At 31.5% G+C, this 20272-nt stretch overlaps 1 long non-coding RNA gene across 4 annotated transcripts in view; it reads right to left on the reverse strand.

Annotated features, from left to right (window-relative positions):
- Positions 1-10081, reverse strand: part of LOC116652975 (uncharacterized) — a 34305-nt gene extending 24224 nt beyond the window's left edge. For 3 of the 4 annotated variants that reach the window (XR_014942510.1, XR_014942509.1, XR_014942512.1), the window contains exon 1: positions 9976-10081. This is a non-coding gene — a long non-coding RNA (uncharacterized LOC116652975). Of the gene's footprint in view, positions 1-5828; positions 5979-9975 lie in introns of all 4 variants that reach the window. The other variant, XR_014942508.1, reaches the window with a different exon arrangement.
- Positions 10082-20272: the final 10191 nt, after the last annotated feature.

The following is a 20272-nucleotide window of genomic DNA, read 5'->3' on the forward strand; positions in this document are numbered from 1 at the left end:
AAATTCCTTAAGGGCCCTCCTGTAATCTGAGGGATTGCTAGACTTAGAAAAACCACGTTTTGGTACTATGAACTTTGACAGCTGAAATATCCACATAAACTGAAGTGTAAACAACTTAAATAAATTAACTTACACTCAAATCTCACAGAACTGAGGCCTTCTCTAAAGAACAACTCACACAAAACAAAAAAAAAAAGTATTAAGGAAAGAATCAGCTCTTGGTTTTCAAAGAAGAATAGTTTTATTGACTATAATGATGGATAACAATGCCTTTCCTATAAATCTGAGTAAGATATTGAAAGAATGGAAGAATAAGAACAGGATATTTTCCTTGTTTAAAAAAATGTCCCACATTTTTGTATGCTATCACAGACTTCTATCCTTAACAAACTGGCATACAGTACAGCTGGGAAAATAATAATGAAGGGAACATAATGTTTCAAGTTTAAGTTTCTTCCATTATGGATTTTACCTGATGTCTTCAAAGTTTCATTTGATGTCTATGAGCCAAAAAGCCTTTGCATACTCTCATCAGTTTCAGCAAGATGATGTTGTCAGGAAGTTCTGTTGATTTATTTTCCTCTGTTGGCAGGATGGTAATTTCTTGGTATATCGTTGTGCTGCCTATCATAATTTTTCCATTATAAGATACCGTTTTCAGTTGCTTAGAGCTTTGCCAAACTTCATTTGTTTATATTGAAATTTGTCTTGCTGAGTTTTTGCTCAAGGCCAAATTATCTTGGAAAGCTTAAATGAAAATAACATGGTCTTTTCCAAGAATGAGATGTAAAATATCTATGTGAGTGTGTGTGTGTGAGTGTATGCAGAGAGGAGAAAAGGGGGAGACCTTGAATTCTGATATGCGTTATGTTAAAAAAAAAAAAAAAAGATTCCTGACATCTCAAGAAAAGGTAGTACCTTGTTAAGATTTTTATTTTTATTATTTTTATTTCTGGTTTAAACATTAAAAAATAATTAAGATTAATTATTATTTTATTTACTTTTCCAGGCAGACCTAATTTTTTTTTTTGTGGTGATGAAAATGTCAAGGTGGTCAAAAATGACCAAAGAAGTGCATCCCATTATGTCTGTCCTCTACTTTTTTAGCAGTTTAGTAATTATTGAAAGGTAAAGGGCAAGAATATTAATTTAGAATACTTTATATTTACCCTTGCAACAGTTTGGTTCTGCAAAAATTTGCTCATGCTAAAAAACAAAGCAAAATAAAATAACACTCTTGTCTACTTGACAGGTTGTATTAATCATACCCACAGAACCATAGGTTTAAAAACGTTTCAGTGTTCTTAAGTCATAGTACTTCCCTTCATTTATTTTTTTTCTTAGTATGCTGTATCTTTTAAATATGTGCTTTGCTTCTTTGTCATCTGGCTCTGTCCCATGTTGAAATTGTTCCCTGCTGTTAATTAGAGGTGACTATGGTTTGATTAATCTCAAACATGTGTAATATGTGCACAATATGGAAAACTGTATTCTATATTTTTCTACTTAAAACATGCTTGGATGTAATGGAAAGAAGCCAAACAATTTTTAATGACTCAGGACCTAATCTTATCACAATGAACAATATGGATATGATCAAAATAAGACATTCTAATCCATCTGAAGTGTTAAAAGTTCACAGAAATATGCACTAATCATGTACAGTATTTCTCAATATAATACAAACAGGATTTTGAATAAATCAATGCATACCATCTGAGCATCATTGCTAGGTGTAAATCTTAAGTTCTCTACTTCTCTTTCCATTTCCACAAAGTTTTGTCTCATTCTGACAGTTTGACTTTCCTGGTCCCACATTGTTGGCATGATTCCCATTTAAGCTGTTTTGAAGGCATTACTCACATTTTTCAGGTCTAAGAAGTTAGCACAAAATGACTATAGCATTTCCTTTCTGTTTTATATAGTTTTTGGTCTTGAAAGAACTTTAAGAACTAGAGTAAAAAATGTAAGCATGTAAATAAGTTCATTTCTTATGCCAGGATTACTCTTCCACTTAAATCACATTCTGAAGTTAATAATTATACTAGTTACATGATTTAAGTTCCCTTTGTAAGGAAAATTAAGCATGTGATTAAATGTTTTCTGAGTTTATAATCATCTTTACAGTTCACTCATAGGAAGAAAAGTTGTGAATAACTTATATCACATTACTATAAGTGCTCTATGCACTTCCATGAAAATAAAAGCATTGTAACTGTTAATTCTGTAAGAGGTTTCCTGAGGCAATTCAGAAGATATTATTTTAAATAAGTTAAATCTAATAATTTAAATTTTAAAAAATGATTGTTATTTAATTTGCTGGCTCTTTGTGTGTGTGTGTGTTTGCACGCTCTGAACTTTGTTGTTATAATTATTATTACACAGCCTCCAGTGGTAAATGAAAAATAATTGTAATTAATTTTTCCTATAGATGTATACAAATCAATAACTGCAAGCACCCTAAAGGAAAAATATGCTGAATGGTCCTCCAAGTTCCTAATGAATGCAAAGAAGCTGACCTTTCTCTAACAACTCTGAATATTGTTTCACAAATTTACTATTGAAATTGCTGTAATAAGCAATTCCTACTGTAAATATGGAGCCAATACTAGTTGTAAATAACTATTTATTACAAGAAGGAATATTATAGATTTACAATAGTGAAGAAACTTCATGCTTTTTGGACTCAGTTTCCTACTACATTTTGCTGAATTAGATGTTCAAAGAATATATGAATACTGTATCTACTTTATATATATGTTTCTAAAATACTTCAAATTGTGTGTGTATTATTGTCTGAAATACAAATACCTTGGTTACTCAAAAAGTAATGCCTTGTATTTATTTCCATGGAAACTCCAAGAAAGACAAAGAGTAAAACAATATTTGATATTTGATCAGTACTTGATACAGCAAATTCTCAGCTACAAAACATTATTTTACAACATAATTACCACGACAAACTATGCATTTTTGCCTGCAAAACACACCATCCACAACCTCACTGTGCTCACATTTATTGTCTCCAGAAATATTCAGGAAGTGCCAGTGACTGTCAGTTAGTGCCATCTTTTCAACATGGAGGAATTCAGTGACATACCTTTCCTTCATATGCACTTGCATCTCAGACACCATTCTGACAGGCTGCTGGCACTGTTGTCATTTGTCACAGAGCAACAACATGTAACAGAATATTGGTGGGAAGGTTCAACCTCTACCTCTACTGCCATACCATCCAAATTTGTGTTCAATGTTGTAGGCCAACATAAAAAACCAAAGGCATTGATTTCAGAGCAGCCCCATATTTCCAAAGCCTGATAATAATAACTTTCTGACAGTAATACCTTTTTTTTTTTATGAAATGAAAAAAAAAAAAAAGAAAGAAAAGAAAAAAGAAAAAAGAAAAAAAAAAAAAGAAAAGAACAAAAAAAAAAAAACCAACCAAACTAGGGTTCTATATTTAAAAGATGCAACAGTACATGAAAATGCAGCATTTCTCATGAGATAATATAATATAGACAAGTGTCAATTAATTCAATAGATATAATACAATAAGCTACTGCAAAATTGCTACATCTAAGATTCTTACCTCATAATACTTTTCAAACAGTGATTGATGAAATTTATGTAGAAATGAAAGTGGTAGCACATTTTTATTTATTTAAATACCTATTTATTCATTTATTTATTTATTTTAATGGAAAGCCTGTGAAGGCTTAGGTGGATTTTAAATTTGGAGCATTTGCAATAGACTCCCCTAGTTTCTATAAAGCAATAAATATATCTGCAAAAGTCTTTTTTAGATAAATATTTTGAAATAATTATACTTAAATGTTAATTGCAGGCACATGTACCAGTTTAATTAATATATTAAGTAATTTTAGTAATATTATTCCTTTTCTTTTTGCTGTTTTCATGGTTTGTAATAAGTAAATAGTTGATTTAATAAGCTTTCAGTGTTCAGAAATCATGACAGAATATCAACTAATGTCAGTTTTTGTAATGTGTGATATTATTAAAAGAATAGTACTTTCCTGTTGACAGTTCTTCAAGATCTCTACTCTCATACTTGTAATTCTTTCATGTTCAGAATGAATCCCTGCTACATCTCACTCAATATTGATCTTCAAGGCATTTCTCCCAATCCTTTTCCCAGTGTGGTCACTGAACAGTATAAAGTTCAATAGGAAGATCAGCTACTCATCCACTTTTTGCTAAAGCAATTTGTATTATGGATTTATTTTAGCAGTCTACAGTGGCAGTTGCTGTTTTTACTATTTAAATGCTTTGATTATCTGACCTTGCTTACTTTATCTTTTTAAGTGCTGTGCATGGGCTTTAAAGTTGATCAATAAATGGGGATTCCTCCACCACATTATGTTGAAATCAATCCTGATTCAGACTATTTGTATTTCACTCTTATGAGTCCATCTGTCTTTCTTAATTTTATATTCTCTTTTCTTAAATAATTTTGCCTGCCACTGTAAATGCTTACTGTCAGGTATATTTCCGTTGCAATCAATTCAGCTTTTCCCAGTAGTAACTCTACTGCCTATGAAGACACAAATGTTCAGGATCATATTCTATTCTAGGATAGTCATCTGCAATATTATTACTATTATTTCAGTTATTTATGTATCTATTTGTGTTAGAGATACTGTGAAATTCAATAAACACAAATTTTTACTTCAAGTCGTTAGTTTTGCAGTAATTTTAAAAAAGCAAAGAATTCATGGACATTTTGTTTCTTAGCTGTACCTTTATACTTTTATGTTGATGATCTATGCCTTATGCATTAAAATCCAGCTGAACAATACAAGCCAATCAAAATGGTTCAGATTTTCATATTTTGAGGGTGAAACAGGTAAAGTAATGGAGCTATCTGGCCTTTAGTTATGCTATGATTAAACCACATTTCTCTGGTCAAATGCAAGATATAAAACTAGTTGTGGATTTGTACAATTGCACTTCCTGCGAAACATTTTGCTATATATGATATCTAATTTATTTAATATAGATAAATATCTTAATTATTTCAAGTTTTTAAAAAAATCTTATAAGTTTTAAAATTACATTCCTTTAATTCACAATAAAGAGGTTTTGGGTTATTTGTTTGTTTGTTTTATAACTACAAGAAGCCTTAGCATGCATACTTCAAAATAATAATGATAATTTAAAAAGTAGGAAACTAGACATGGAATTGAGCAATGAAGCTAACATGCTGTTCACAGAGGTCTGACTACTCCGGTGGTTATCTACTAAGGACATAAAAAGCTTACTAACTTACTACTTTGTTCTTATTAACTCTACAAACAATCAGAAGAAGGAATATGATTTCCTCCTTTAAATAAACCATGAGCGCGCACGTGCATTCTCACATGCACAAATCACATTCATTTGGATTTCTGTTAAATTAATCTAAAATAAAAGTGATCAGTTGTTTCACGTATTTTCTACAGTCATCATGATTCACAACATTGCTTCTATTAGTTGCAACTACTAAATAAAATATTAAGTAATCCTTAATGTTAAAACAATCTTCATCTTGAATCTTGCAAACTCACGAACAGTTTTTCACGTTTATGGGGTAATTGGTTTCATCAAACTGCTGACATCTGTATATGTTTGAAGCCATTAGAATGTGATATTTCTTTTCTCATACTGCTATACAATAATGTTTGTCCATTAGAAAAATAGAATTCTATTCACTTTTTACAAATTTTCTAGTTATTCATCTGATTTTGCTTCAAGGTTATTTCAGGTCCAGTGGATAGTGAGGTCATGAGTAGCACCTCTTCTCCAACTTTCTCTGATCCTTTTGTTCTTACCTTAAAGTCCTCCACACAATTTTCCGATTTTTTAAGAGAAAAAGGATTTATTCTGTAAGAGGATAGACAACTGTAAATAAGATGAACCTTCTGTAATCTATGCGGGTGTTTCTGCTGCAGTGTCTCCATAAAGTGCACACAGGGATGCATCTGAGGATAAAAGGAAACATGACCACAAATGTCTTAAACATTTAGATATTTAGAAGACACCATTAATAAAACACCTTTAGGAAAAATAGTGGAATGAGAGGTCTAAATCATATGAGGACTGGCAGCAATGTATGTGAATATTTGTCCTATTTTGTGAAAATTGCTATTGAACTTACATTACAAATGTGGTCCAAGTAAATGTTACTATGTAAAGTAACAAAAAATAAACAGTCGCTAGATGAAAAAAATGATAGACTGAGATTTTAGCTAGCAGTTTTACCCGCATAAAAGAATGGTGGCTTGGACATCTGATTTAGAATGAAAATCATTCAATTATGCATTCACAAGATGGCATAATGCCTTTTTTTTTTTTTTTTTTTTTCTTTTCTGGAAATGAATAACTTCAGAAATGTGAAATGATTTCTAAGATTTGTTCATTTATTATTTCAGTACGTATTTCTACATTTCTAAATGGTAGGTTGACAATCGTACTGAAATACTGCCCTTTCTGTATTTTTGCAAGGAATTTTATTTGATAAAGGCTGTCACTATTAAAAATGAATATTTTTTTATTCATAGTTCACATTTTCAGGGGAGAACTTATTCTTATCCAGTAACTAATAAAATCATTTTATGAGAAATATTCCATTAAGTACTGCTGGAATTTGTGGTGTGAGGAGGGTGGTTTTTTTTGTTTGTTTGTTCATTTTTTGTTTTTATTTTTATCATTTATTTATTGCCACAATCTTAGCCCCTTAGAAAATAAAAATAAAAAGGTGGATAAAATTACGGCAAAGTATGAAACAACATCGTCTAATATATTGGGGTGGGCAGTTCAGCTTAGGTAATACTAACATCACTTCTGAATATTTTTCATTTTCTTGACACAGCAGAGGGTAAATTTTGAAGAATTCACTGTGTCAAGTGTTATGCATTTCTGCAGAGCACAGCTTAAAAGAGACAACTCCATACTGTTTCCCTCAGGTGGGCAAATGTTAAGAGAGAAGAATTCAAGTTTCATGATGCAGCAGCACAAAGCTGGGAAGTGAAAATTATGTTGCAGCAGAGTCTTGAAAATATGACTGTAAAAGTTAATCAATAAAATGTCTATTCCTGTCTATTCACTGGAGGCCCCAGCTGCATAGCTTCACACAATCGATACTACAAATTATTACGATTTCCAGGTTCCCACTGGACATTCCGAACAAATCTTTCAAGTGTAACAGGCTTATATTGGAGGCTGGGGGGGAGTGCGTGTAACTTTAGGTTTGTTTCATCCAGAATAAGTATATAGCAAACAAAGCTTGTGACTATTTAAAACATTTGGTTACACCTGGAATGCATACATCTTGAGAATCCAGTACAGTTAGCATAAACTATTTTTATTCTATTTTAGAAATAATTATTTTTGTAAACTAACAAAAAATAGTGCAAGTTTTATTGTTTTTTAAATGCTCTTTAGTACTTTTCTTTCCTTTCACACCACTTCCAGGAGAAATATCCTTTAATATACGTTTACATAACAAGGAAATAAAAGCATGCAAAAATGCACTTTACTCTTTATAGGCATCAAAACAGCTATAGTAGAATCTTAACTCTCTTGATAGTTAACATCCAACAAATTATGCTGCACTGCATTTTTCTTTGCAAGGTCCTAAGCTCTCACCTTGATACCAGCTGCATTTGCCAGAATCACTAAGTAGGGTGGTAGGTAAAGTCCAGGACTACATGACTTCAAGTAAATCAGAACCAAAGGGATGGCTCTTTACAACACGTGCTGTACTCTTCATAGTAAATGAACATAACCTTTACGACATTCCCTGTCTCAAAACACCCAAGGGACAGAGATCCATTGTTCTTTCTGCCCCTCAAGGAACAGAACACAGCAGGTACTGTTTGGCACAACGTATTTGTTTTCAGGTATTCAGTAAAATGTTATCTTCAAGGGGGAATATAATATCTAAAATGTTCAATTTTGTTTCTCAGTTTTTATCTTTATAATTTCAACTTTATTAGAATTGTAAATTTACAGCATTAATTTTCCTAATTCAACAAATACATATCTATAATTCTGCAGTAATATCACAAGTACTTTTAAAAAAACAAGTGTCACAAACTTAAACATAAAACTTAAGAGCCTATAAAAATTAATATTTACAATCTATAGAGCTATTATAACCTGAAGACTACCCAAACTCAAAATACATTTATACTTATGTACTAAATTAACAAATTTCAAAGCCAAAAAACATATTAGTTTGGTAAAAGTAAAAATAGAAAAATAGAACATAAAAGAAAATCGAATATGAATAGAAAAAGGTGGGTAAGTTAATTTTTGTTTGTTAACGGTCATTCAAGTTTTTATTTGTTCACACAATGTATTCTATGAAATCATAAAAAAATCCCTCTCAAAGTCTTGTAATGTTTATCATTTCACTTAATGTTTCAACAATAGAGTAACTCATTTCACTTTTGCAAAATTCCTGCTCTATCAAATGTTGTATTTTATCACACATTTGATCAGATACAGCTGGAGGTTTCAATCCTCCCACATCCCCCACCCCTTCTACCACTTTATTAGACAAAGTTACAGCCAGTAGTCCTAGAAGATTTTAACCTTTTAATTTTGAAATTAATATCTACAGGAATTTGCATAACATGGCATTTTGGCAACTAAAGAATCACTTGAAATGGTTAAGAAAGCTTACTGTAGCAAAGGAGTCAAGATAGGTTAGGAAAGCAAATCAGTGACACTACTCTCCCTGGAGAAGTAGTAGTAAGGTCTTTAGAGGTATAACTGGAGGTTGAAAACCACCAAGCTATTTTATTTAAAGAAATGAAGACATATTACTGAAGACAATGTTTTTGTTCTTGTGCATTTTTTTTTCTTCCCATAGAGATTTTCCCAGTCCTCAGCAGAAAAACAGACGTTAAGTTTTTGAATGCAGAAAGTGAAGTTTCAGCCTAGAATCCTTTTACACTGAGCATGCAAATTATAACATTGTCATATTCTGATTTTGAAACATTATGTTTATTGCATCTTAACCTAGCAATGCTTCTGTCAGAGGAGATTTGTAGAGACAGTCTTTGATATTTGCTACAAATCTGAGATAAAACATTTAGCTTTAAATGTTCAGTCTACCACTGAATGAATAAACTTTTTTTCAGTCATGCAATCTTTATAAAGCATTTTTCTGTGCTCTAAGATATTATAAAACAGCTTGAGTTTCTGTCTCTGTATTTAGCAGTTTCTTAATATAATATTTGTAACAGTTTGCATACAATAAGGCAAAAAGAAACAGCAGTGAATCATTTTTAACATACTGTAAATCTTGAAAAATCTGAATAATGAATCAGTTTGTGCCTCAATTTGAAAATACATTTAAGGTCATTATAATTTAAAAAACTATATGTTGAAGATTAGTATTTGTTAATTAAAATCTTCAGAGCTAAAACATTTAAACTTATAAACACTATTTTTTTTTTCTGAGAATAGAGGTAGTTCTTTCTGTTTAAACTTTTCTGAAGTATAGTATGCAATGTCATATGTGCTTTATTATTGTGACTAAATGTTCAAACACTAAATTTCTTTTTATTTGGCAGTATCTTGTTTAGAGACAGCTTCTAAAAAAATAAAGGAAATAAAATGCGTACTTAAACATCAGTCTCTAAAAAGAGGAAGATGATGAATAACATTTAGATAGAAGTAACAAATATTATTCTACTTCAACACCACAGAATCTTTTTTTCTTTTTCATTCCAAAGGTAAAATAGACCACTAACAACAGTTGTTGTTTTTTTTTTCAAATTTTTTAGTGCAAAATATATTTTAAAGTACATATTAATCTTTTAGATTTAGTAGTTTATTCAATAGCTATAGAGCAAATTTACACCACATCTCACCTGAAATAAAAGCTTGACATGATACTTATTAAAAGAATTAGCTGCTGTCTTTAATGTCTTCTGTTTATTAAATACTATAAAAGCAGTAACTCACTTGTAACCACTAATTTCTTCTTCAGAAGCTATAATACGTTCTCTCAGGGTCTTCATTCAGCTCTCTCTCTGATTTTCTACTGTTCTGTTCTTGGTGAACTGTTTCTGCTGTTTGCTCACTTAGCTGCTCTTGAGTTGCTTTCAAGCTGGATTCCATTAGAAGAAGTTTTTCATCTTGACTGGCAAGTTCTTGGGCTGAAAGATAAAAAAAAAAAAAGGGGGGGGGGGGGGGGGGAAAGGAAAAAAAAAAGAGAGAGGAAAAGGAAAACAGAAAAGCATTACTTTTTAAATCTAAGCTGAGTGATATTTTTGTTCTAAAAGTAATACAGTGCATTGCAACTCTGTAAGGGCTGGACAAATATTGTTTTCAGGAGAACAGCATAATTCTATTCCCAAATCATTAGTGAAAAATATAGCTATATTTATATATATTTATATAATATAGATATATTGATAGTTCATGTAAGACTCTTTCCTTGTATTCCAGTAAAAATAAGTAATCTTGGATTCATTATTCGGAAAATATTTAAACTGCTACCAAATCATACTGTATATATAAAAATTCAGTATTTAGCAAATATCTATTTCTGTCATATTTTTTTATGTAAGTATTTTTGGAACTCAAAATCATAGTTTTAAGAAGATAATAGCTTGTGCCATTTTATGATCATAATACATACAATTTTTGCTCAATGTCTTTAATTTCAGTATGCTGTTTGTCTCTCTCTCTCTCTTTTTTTTTTTTTTTTAATGAATTACGGAGTACATACATAGTAAAAACATGCTATTTTCCAAGGTCATCCAATAGATGGCAATCTTTCCTTAGACCAAAAGAAATGAGAGCTGTACACTGCCAGCTCTTCCAGAAAAATAAGTGATTTAAGACAAAGACATTTTTCCTTTGTTCTTTGTTGACCATTTTCCTAAAGATATATGTTCATAGGTTTTAATTTAAATTTTTGACCCTTACTGTGTGCATGTACAAGTTTGTGATGGTGTATGGATGTATGTGTATACATGTGCAGACACACAGATGAATTTGTTTTTATACTGTTCTCTAAATATATGGCTTCAAGCACATCAGCACATTTAGTTACTAGTTTTAAGGTATAATGGAATCAAACTGATCATTAAAGCAAGTGCTTCACTACAAACATTTTTCAGGATGCTTTCTCATCAGTAAGTAATATTTAAATTGTTTTGAAATTTGACGATAGGAAATTTAAGAATTGAAGAAGCTTTTAGTAATAGCATTTCATAGCAATACCATAACAGAGCAGTTCACATGATCATAAATTGATCATAAATTGATCATAAACTAAAAAAAGTGTTGTTATTTTGTTTTTCTTTTAACATGTTGCCATATTATATATTAGAGAGTGATAAGTACACCCAGTGTCAATGAAGCCAGAAAACACTGTTTTTTAGTCTTAGATGGATAGAATTCTTCAAGAAAAAAACATTTGTGTTCTGTTAAAATGATTCTTCATTTATTGTCTTTAATGTCCAACAATGTTGACCATAAGCGTACGATCTAAACTTAGCTATCACATCTACATTTATGAACTCAGAACATCCAGATTAATTTCTTTAAAGAAAAAATCACTTTGTTTGTTTCTTATTGACAGAAACAGAACTAAAATTCTTACAAAACAAAACAATAGCCACCATTACTATAAATAAATAAAATACTGTATATAAATTGTCTAAATTTGTCCTCAGAAGGCACAGAAATATGAACTGCTACATTTTTAACAAGCAGCATCACCTACATCTCACCTTTGAAGGATTTCAAACACATCTGAATCTCTGCGAACTAATGACTTTAATGTTTAGTAATGCCAACATGATAAAATAACAACACAGTAAAATAATCAACTTCTAACAAGTTTTCTTTCATATTTAAAATACAGCTGTTTAGGCAAGAGCAATTTTGGTATGTATAAAACTAAGCTGCCTTTATTCAATGAGAAATATAATATATGACAAAACTCTATGTGTCACGGATTTTTGGACCCATTTCTGTCATAAATTTATATATAATGGTCCTGAGGTAGATGACTTCATTAAAACCAATATGACTGCTTATTTGAATACAGTTATTATCTGTAGGCTCCTAGTATTTGAGTTTGAAATTAAAAAGAAGGTAAATAGTTTATATGCAATACATACCTTTACCCCTTAAAGTACTTTTTGTTGTTGATTTATTTAAGTAAAAGAATATTCTTTGTATTTCAAATCAAATGTATTCAAATTTCAGAACTTATTAAGAGACTGTGAATTTTATTTGAAATAATATTTTCTGTATTATCTAGGAAAAGACATTTTAAAATGTTATAAAACTTCTAAGAAGTTGTTTAGAGATGTTGCCAGCTGCTTGGAGACCAATGTGCATTCAAAAATTTATTTTATTTACATTAGTTTTCATTTGTAAACAGAGCCAACAATGCATATTTTGCAATTAACTCACCTACTTATACACAAGAAAAGGTTACTTCGTCACTATTTTTGATAATCTGTTTTAACTCACGGTGTCCTGATAAAAAAGGGTTAAATTATTTTAAGTTTACCTATGCCTTGGACTTGAGCCTTGGTTGATCCCAAGCCAGAGGCGCTAGCAGCTGCATGCTTTATTTACAATCCCTTTGTCAGACTTACAACTGCCCCAGGCTATAACATAGTGTACCTAATGTTCAAACTGGCAGGTAATCTTATGTCAAACATACTTCTTTGATTTAAAGTGATCAATAGATTCTTGTAAAGAGGTAATTTCTCTGATGTTTCCACCTTGCCTTTCTTACAGGTGATTCACACAAAAGCCTGCTTATATGATGTACGAACAATAAACAGAAAGCTATAATCATGTTTTTTCAGATGTTTCCGGTGCACAACGATTTTGGATCAATACCCTGTGTAATACAATTATCTGCAATGATCTGGTTGTATTGAAAAAGAATTTGCAGCAGACCTCTAGGGGGTTTTATCCAGAAACACGTATCTGGCAATGTTGTGAATAGTGGAAGAGAAAATTAAGGGGTTGACATAGGCTGTCTATTATGTTCCAAATGACTTCATTAATATTTTATTTGCTAAAAGTAGTATACTTCAAATTCCACTATAGTGTGACTTCAAAATATTCATATAGCAATTTCCTTCTGCATTTGCTTATTTTGAAAACTAGTTGCTGTTTTACAGTAGTTGTGTGTAAAAACCAAAATTACAATAAATAAATAAATAAATAACATTTGGGATAAAATAAAAAAAATTGCTTATTTTTTTCTATCTGTTTTGGTTTTATATATACTATTCTTTTTTGCAAAAGAAAATCTATATTTATTAGTAGGCTGCTGCAAAAGCTGTTAATTTGTCTATACTAAGGGTTCATCATTCTAGTTTAATAAGTCACCTAAAATATCAATACCAAATATGTTAAAATCATACTTGGCATTGCTTGTAAAAGAGTAGTTCTCAGAATACAGATTACAGAAATATATGTTTTACCAAATTAATACAAAGACCATGTGGCAGAAATAGAAAACAACATTTGTGTTTATTTAGTTTTGAGGACAAAGTCTGTATCATGCATTTGCCCAAAAGCAGTACAGGAAACCTTTCAGTATTCAGTTGATTGCATCCATTATATATATAAGATGGAAAAATTTTCAATTAGACTATTCTAAATTTATATTTCTGTAATATTACTATTTTTATACGTTATTACTTGTCCTTCTGTACTGCTAATGCACACCCTGCAGTTCCTGATTTAGCTGCTAAATCTTAGTTCTCAGTATGGCAGTTTCTGTCCCTGTCTGATTCCTTTCTTTCTGTGTGTCCTGGATACTGGCTTTCAGTTTCTTGACCACACTGCCAAGGTGCTCCACCTCAGCCACTTTTGCTTTGATTCCTTTCTTTGCCTGCAGGAAGTCAGCTTCCGACTTTCTCAGAAGGTCATCTCTTTTGCGTATTGCCTGTGAAGACAAAAAGCATTCCAATAGTGCTTTTTATGATGTACTTTTTATACTGCATCCTGCTATTTTGAGCTATGGGGTATGTGAGATTATACAGCACCTCATTAGCAACTAGGTCAAGTATCCACAATCTCCTCCAGGATCAAAAAGTTACATGGACTTTAATTTAGAATAGTCTGTTGAAAAAAAGATTCAGTATTACAATAAATGCATCATTAATCAATACTTATAAGTTCAAAGGCAAATATATATATATATATATATTCCATGTAACTGTGAGAGAAATGCAGTTTGATCTAAATGAATGATTTTTCTTAGGGGAAAAAGAAAAAAGAAAGAAAAAAAAAAAAAGGAAGAATGTTTGATGAATTAAAAAATAAAGTACAATAAAATAAGAAGGGGGGATTGTTAACCTCTTGGTGCCAACTGCCTCAGAGCTCTTTCATTTGGTACTGAAGGAAATGCCCTGGGTTAATATGGCCGAAGGGATATCCCAAAGCCATTGGAAAATAAAGATATCAAACTACTGGTTTTTGTTGTTATTCTTTTCTTTTCTTTTCTTTTCTTTTCTTTTCTTTTCTTTTCTTTTCTTTTCTTTTCTTTTCTTTTCTTTTCTTTTTTTTTCTTTTCTTTTCTTTTCTTTTTTTCTTTTCTTTTCGTTTCTTTTCTTTTTTTTTTTTTTTTTTTTTTTGGGGGGGGGGGAAGGGCGTGGGGTGAAGGGGGGGAGGGTTTCCTCACAGTTTAAAGTTCTTATCTGTGTAAAACAACAATGACTCAACTGTATTTTATTGTTGCTTGAAGTTGTCATACACAACTTAGTCTGGATTTAGAAGTGCCCATTCTGTTGAGATCCAGAGCGATAGTTTTAATTTCTATATGCACATATCTTAAGCATGTGTTGCAAGTTTATAGATATGAGCTTATAGATAAAAGTATCAATCACTATTGAGTATTCATGACTGACTGTGTGTTATTGGCTTGATGCCACACCTTGATTCTCTATCATGCTCCATCATGCTTCTTTTAATCTGAATATTTAGTACTCTTTCATGTCTTAATTACAGCAAATTGCACACAGTTGGCACCATTTCTTGAAATTAATCCCAGAGTACTTTGTTTCTGTCAAGCACAGTCAAAGCCTTAGAGAATAATAGTAAATGTTATTGCAGATCTAAATTTAAATGACTGTCTATGTATTTAACTTAAGCCTTTAATTATTCGTGCAGCACTGTTTTTGGTTCAAATGTTAAACATTCTTTTTTTGAGAATTTAAAATTGTTTCAGACAGCTTGAAACCCGTGTTGTTAACATGACAACAGTTATTTGTATTAACACATTTTTCAGGTGTGTAAAACTTAATAGATGCCATATAATACCCTGCCACAGTAATATGTTTCCATTTCATTCTGTTTATTCAGTAAATAATAAAAAGGTTCTAATTACAAGAAAGAGTTTTGCTGGGAGGTTAATTCCTTCTGTTGTTCTTTTTTCTTACTTTTTTTTTCTTACTTTTTTTTTTTTCCTAAGCAAAAATAAAAACCCACCAAAAAAAAAAAATAGAATATAAACAACACTTTTTCCTCATTAGCTGATTCTTGAAATGCTTATAATTGTAAGTATCTTGTACGTCTCTTTCTAAAACTCATTGAAAATGAGGAAGGGTTGTATTTTTCTATTTTCAGTATATGATTAAAAAAATGATTTTGGAAAGTAGAAAAACAGTATCTCAAATGCTGTAATTTGTAATTAAAATCATGAATTTAAGAAAGTTTCTAAAGAGCCATAAACTATTTTAGCCTATTAGGAAGTGTAGTCATGTAAGTATTATACCATAAATAAAACCCAAACATTTTTGATTTATGAACTTTTTTTCACAGGAAGCATCCTTTGACCGAGGTAAAAAGAGTAATTAAAACCCCTATTCACATCTTATAGCAAGAAAAAGTACAACAAGGTATATTTCTCACCTTCAAAATCAGTATAAGGGGATTTGCAGTTATCTACAAACATGACGGAGATCACATTTCTATATTCACACAGAATTGTGGAAGTTGGAAGTGTTGGAATTTCTCCAAGGAGACTTCACAACCTATCTGGGCTACCTGCTCTAGTGCCCTGTCACACTCACAGTAAAGATCTTCCTTGGATTTGTATGGAACTTCCTGTGCTCCAGTTTCTGCCTGTTGACCTGCGTCCTCTTGCTGCACATCACTGAAAGAGCCTGTCCCCATCCATCTGATTCCCACTCTTTATTTATAAGCATTGTAAGGTCCCCCCATTAGCCTTCTCTCCTCCAGGCTGAGCAGTCCCAGGTCTCAGCCATTCATCTCTATTGCAGCCCTCTGCTGGACTCTGTCAAGAAGCTCCATGTCTTTCATGAGCTGGGGAGCCTGTAACTGGACAGAGTAAGCAAGATGTGACCTCACCAGGGCAGAGGAGAGAAGATGGATCACCTCCCTCAACCTGCTGGCTGTGCTCTTTTTAATGTTCCCCATTTATTTATATCAGCATGCAACAGCATTTCTATCACAACTTCTAACATATCTGTATAGACAAACACCAGAGAAATATCCGTTTAGAAAGTTTGTGATAAAATAGTTTTTGTCTAGAAATCTTAACAAGTAAATGTGAAGTACTGCATGACTAACTCCTTCACATTCTACTTTGCAGGGTGATTTTTTAAAAGATGATAGCTGTTTTGCTTGTTCTGATAGCAAGAGCATACCTGATCTTTTGACTATGAAGTTTCCTGGGCATCTGCGAGATCTCTTTCAAGCTGTGTTATCTGATGTTCTAGCTGAGCAAGTTTCACTTTGTGTTTCTGCTGGGAAGCTATTACATCCAGATGCAGAGACTTCAAGGTTTTTCCTAGTTTTTCAATTTCAAGAACTGAACTTTTTTTTTTTTTTTTTTTCCTGTTGGTTAAATATATTAGCAGCTTCAGCTTTTTTGTTCCCGTAAGATCTACTTATGTTCTTCAAATCTGGAGGATTTTTCACTGCATTGATTTTTCAAGATCAGAAGCCCATGTTTTAAGTTAGAAATTATTGCACATTTTAGCAGGTTTTAGCTTCAGTTATCTATCACTTAATAAACATAAGAGACAGTTCTATTTCCAGATTTAAAATGTGGACCATGATGATGCTTGTGATCTGTATATCAGTTTTGATATTTTTTGAAAATAGTTATTAAATGTATTATGTATTAATTTGCATTCTACTAAAAAGCAGAATTGAATCTTTCTTTCCTGCAGAGACAAAATAACAATGCTATTTTATCCCACAACTTATATATTTAAGTAGTTAATTAAATTTATTTAGAATTAGTTGAGTTAGTTAAATTCTGTGGTTCTGCAATATATTTGTTTATATATTATAACAATTAAAGTCCAAAACCTTTATAAGAAATGCCCAATATTAGATTGATATTTTGTCAAATAGGATTAAACTTGAAGTATGACATCCTCTTCAGAAATATTTAAAAAGTACATAAGTTTTTCTGATATGCATGATAGATAAGAAAAACAGTTATCAATAAATGAATAAAAATCACAATGCAGGCCACTGTTTTTCCAAAATGATTATCACCTTGTGAAGACAGACAACTCAGTCCTTCTCCATAGGAATTCTAGGACAGAATATTTGTAGTAGACTTGAGGAATTTTAGTTTCTACATCTTTTTTAACTCCTCTGTGATAAAGGCAGCTCTTCTGTCAGCTGGTCAATCACATTTTAAAACTCTTTCTTCCTTATCATAAGTTATTTGTAAGTTTAGTTAAAAGGATGTCAACATTATTCACTTTCAGTGGTTTAGTTGTCAACAATATGTCCAGTCAATATCACATAGTAATATAAAAAGTACTTTACTGAGAGAGAACAGTCTCTAAATAAAAACAAGCATAAACATAGCTGTTCTGCTCCTAAACTTTGTTCATATTCAAACTCCTATGTCACTATAAAATGACCTTAAAAAGACTTTTTTTCTAACCTTTTATAAATGCCTCAGATTTTCTAACAATTTAGAATTATCTTGTTGGTTTTGTTTGTTTGTTTGTTTGTTTGTTTTGTGATCACTTCCTAAGATACAGGAATCCTAATATCTAGGATCTGATAAAGCTTCTTCAAAACTAAGTCAGTTTTCTAGGCAGTTGCTTCTAAGCTATGGATATGTGTCCATAAGCTGGAGCATAGGAAGTTCCACACCAATATGCCTACTTTGCAGGTGGGTTGAACTAGATGATCTCTGGAGGTCCCTTCCAGCTCCTGCAGTTCTGTCAATCTATAATCTGTATCCACCTTTGCAGCAAGTTTTTGTCAAATTCCTTTCCTTTCCTTTTCCTTTTCCTTTTCCTTTTCCTTTTCCTTTTCCTTTTCCTTTTCCTTTTCCTTTTCCTTTTCCTTTTCCTTTTCCTTTTCCTTTCTTTTCCTTTTCCTTTTCCTTTTCCTTTCCTTTCCTTCCCCTTCCCCCTCCCCTCCCCTTCCCTCCCCTCCCCTCCCCTTCCCTCCCCTTCCTACCCCTTCCCTTCACTTCTTTTATTTCCCACAAAGAGAGAAATTCCAAGTTACTTGATCATTTCATTTCTGAGTTCTTTTGAAATCAATCTCACAGAATACCCTTTGTTCAAAGAACACTATATATAGAGTTTAAAACAATAAAATTGAAGATTAATGAGAACTTATTATTTATTCTTCAGAAGCAAAAACTTGTTAGGATCTCATAGGTATCCATTTACCCCTAAAGGTTGTCTAAACTTGCTTTTAATAGATTTTAATAGATTATAATATATCACCAATATTTTTAAAATGACCCTTTATGTCTAATAAGAGTAAAGTATGGTTATGATACTCAGAATCACAAACTAATATTTTCACCCTGGGAATGAAAATTTTACCTGTTCTTCTACACAGAACTAGGAATTTCATCAAGTATAATTTCTGCCCTGTATCTTCTCTTTGAGCTAATATTTACTATTTAGAATAAATTTAGTATATTCTAAACTGCAGGTGTAGAAAGAATCTATTCTATTCCCTGATAGTTTGGTAAAGGATTCAGTAACATATACTGTTTTTTTTTCTAATACGAATTTTTCTATCTTTCATCACTGAAATACATTGTCTTCTCGTGGATTAGGAGATGTCTGCTATCACTAATTTTCTACTTCAGCAGCTGCTAGAGATTGTGTAAACATGAACTCAATTTCATAAAAATAAATTCACTTAGATATTCTTTCTATGGGTTAGCTTTCTGGCCTGAGATTATTGTAAAAACTTCTAAAACCATCAGTTTGCTTGCTATAATACTTTTCAAAGTGTCGGGCAATCACTAAATAACAGTATGGAAGTAACAACAACTTCTATCTTCATACAAAAAATGGTAATAGCTCTGGAACAGTGTTCAAAATTTCCATGGTTATAGATCAAATATCCTTCTAATGATGTATTCTAGTGAAAGTATTTAAGACCTTTATTATCCTACCCATCCTTACTTCAAAAAGTCATCTCTCATCCTAAAAGCATATGTTTGAAGAACCCAACCTAAACTTGCATGCTTATGTGATATATGAGTATATGAGTGAAGCATATATTTATGTATGTCTGCCTGTAAAACAGTCAGAAAACTGACCTGTGTTTTTTTCCGTATCACTTCAGCATTTTTGTTTCTTCTGCGCACTGTATCAGAAATAATTTTATCTTCTTCTTCACCACTAAAAATGATCAAAACTAAAACGTTTTGTTTACTATAAATGCTCTATTAGGTTATATTTAAAAAATTATCAGTTTTTGATATCTCAGTTTATTGCCACTGTATTTAACGCATCCCACATACTGATTGTGTGGTTTTCCTTTTAATCAGAATATATGTGGTATTCCTTGATGAAAAGGGAATTTTTTCACTGAAAATATATTTCCTAACTAAAATCTGTACATATTTTCAATATAAGTCACTATAATTGATAATAAATAAATATTTACTAATATTTAGTGCAGAAAGCTAATGGAAACCCTCAACTATTATGATATTAAACTTGCAAACTGTGAAATATTTTCTTTGTAAATCATCACTTAACTCCTTGTTAACCTTATCTCTATGTATTTTTTAGGAAAAAAAAGACTCTTGGTAACACAGTGAGCTGTACTTACATAATTGCATGGGCCAGTGCCTGGGTATGCAAGCAGAACCATACCTCAAAGTGATGATTTGAAGCCAACTCTGTGAAGCATTTTATCATTGTTTCTAGCTCTGAATTTTAAGCTGAGGCCTTTCTCAAATAGATGCCTCTGAGATGTGAACGACCCATACATTCTCATAAATAACAGAAATTAGAATCTA

Source organism: Coturnix japonica, chromosome 2, assembly GCF_054131305.1.
Source record: "Coturnix japonica strain WE chromosome 2, WE-NBRP24, whole genome shotgun sequence".
Classification (NCBI taxonomy): Eukaryota; Metazoa; Chordata; class Aves; order Galliformes; family Phasianidae; genus Coturnix; species Coturnix japonica.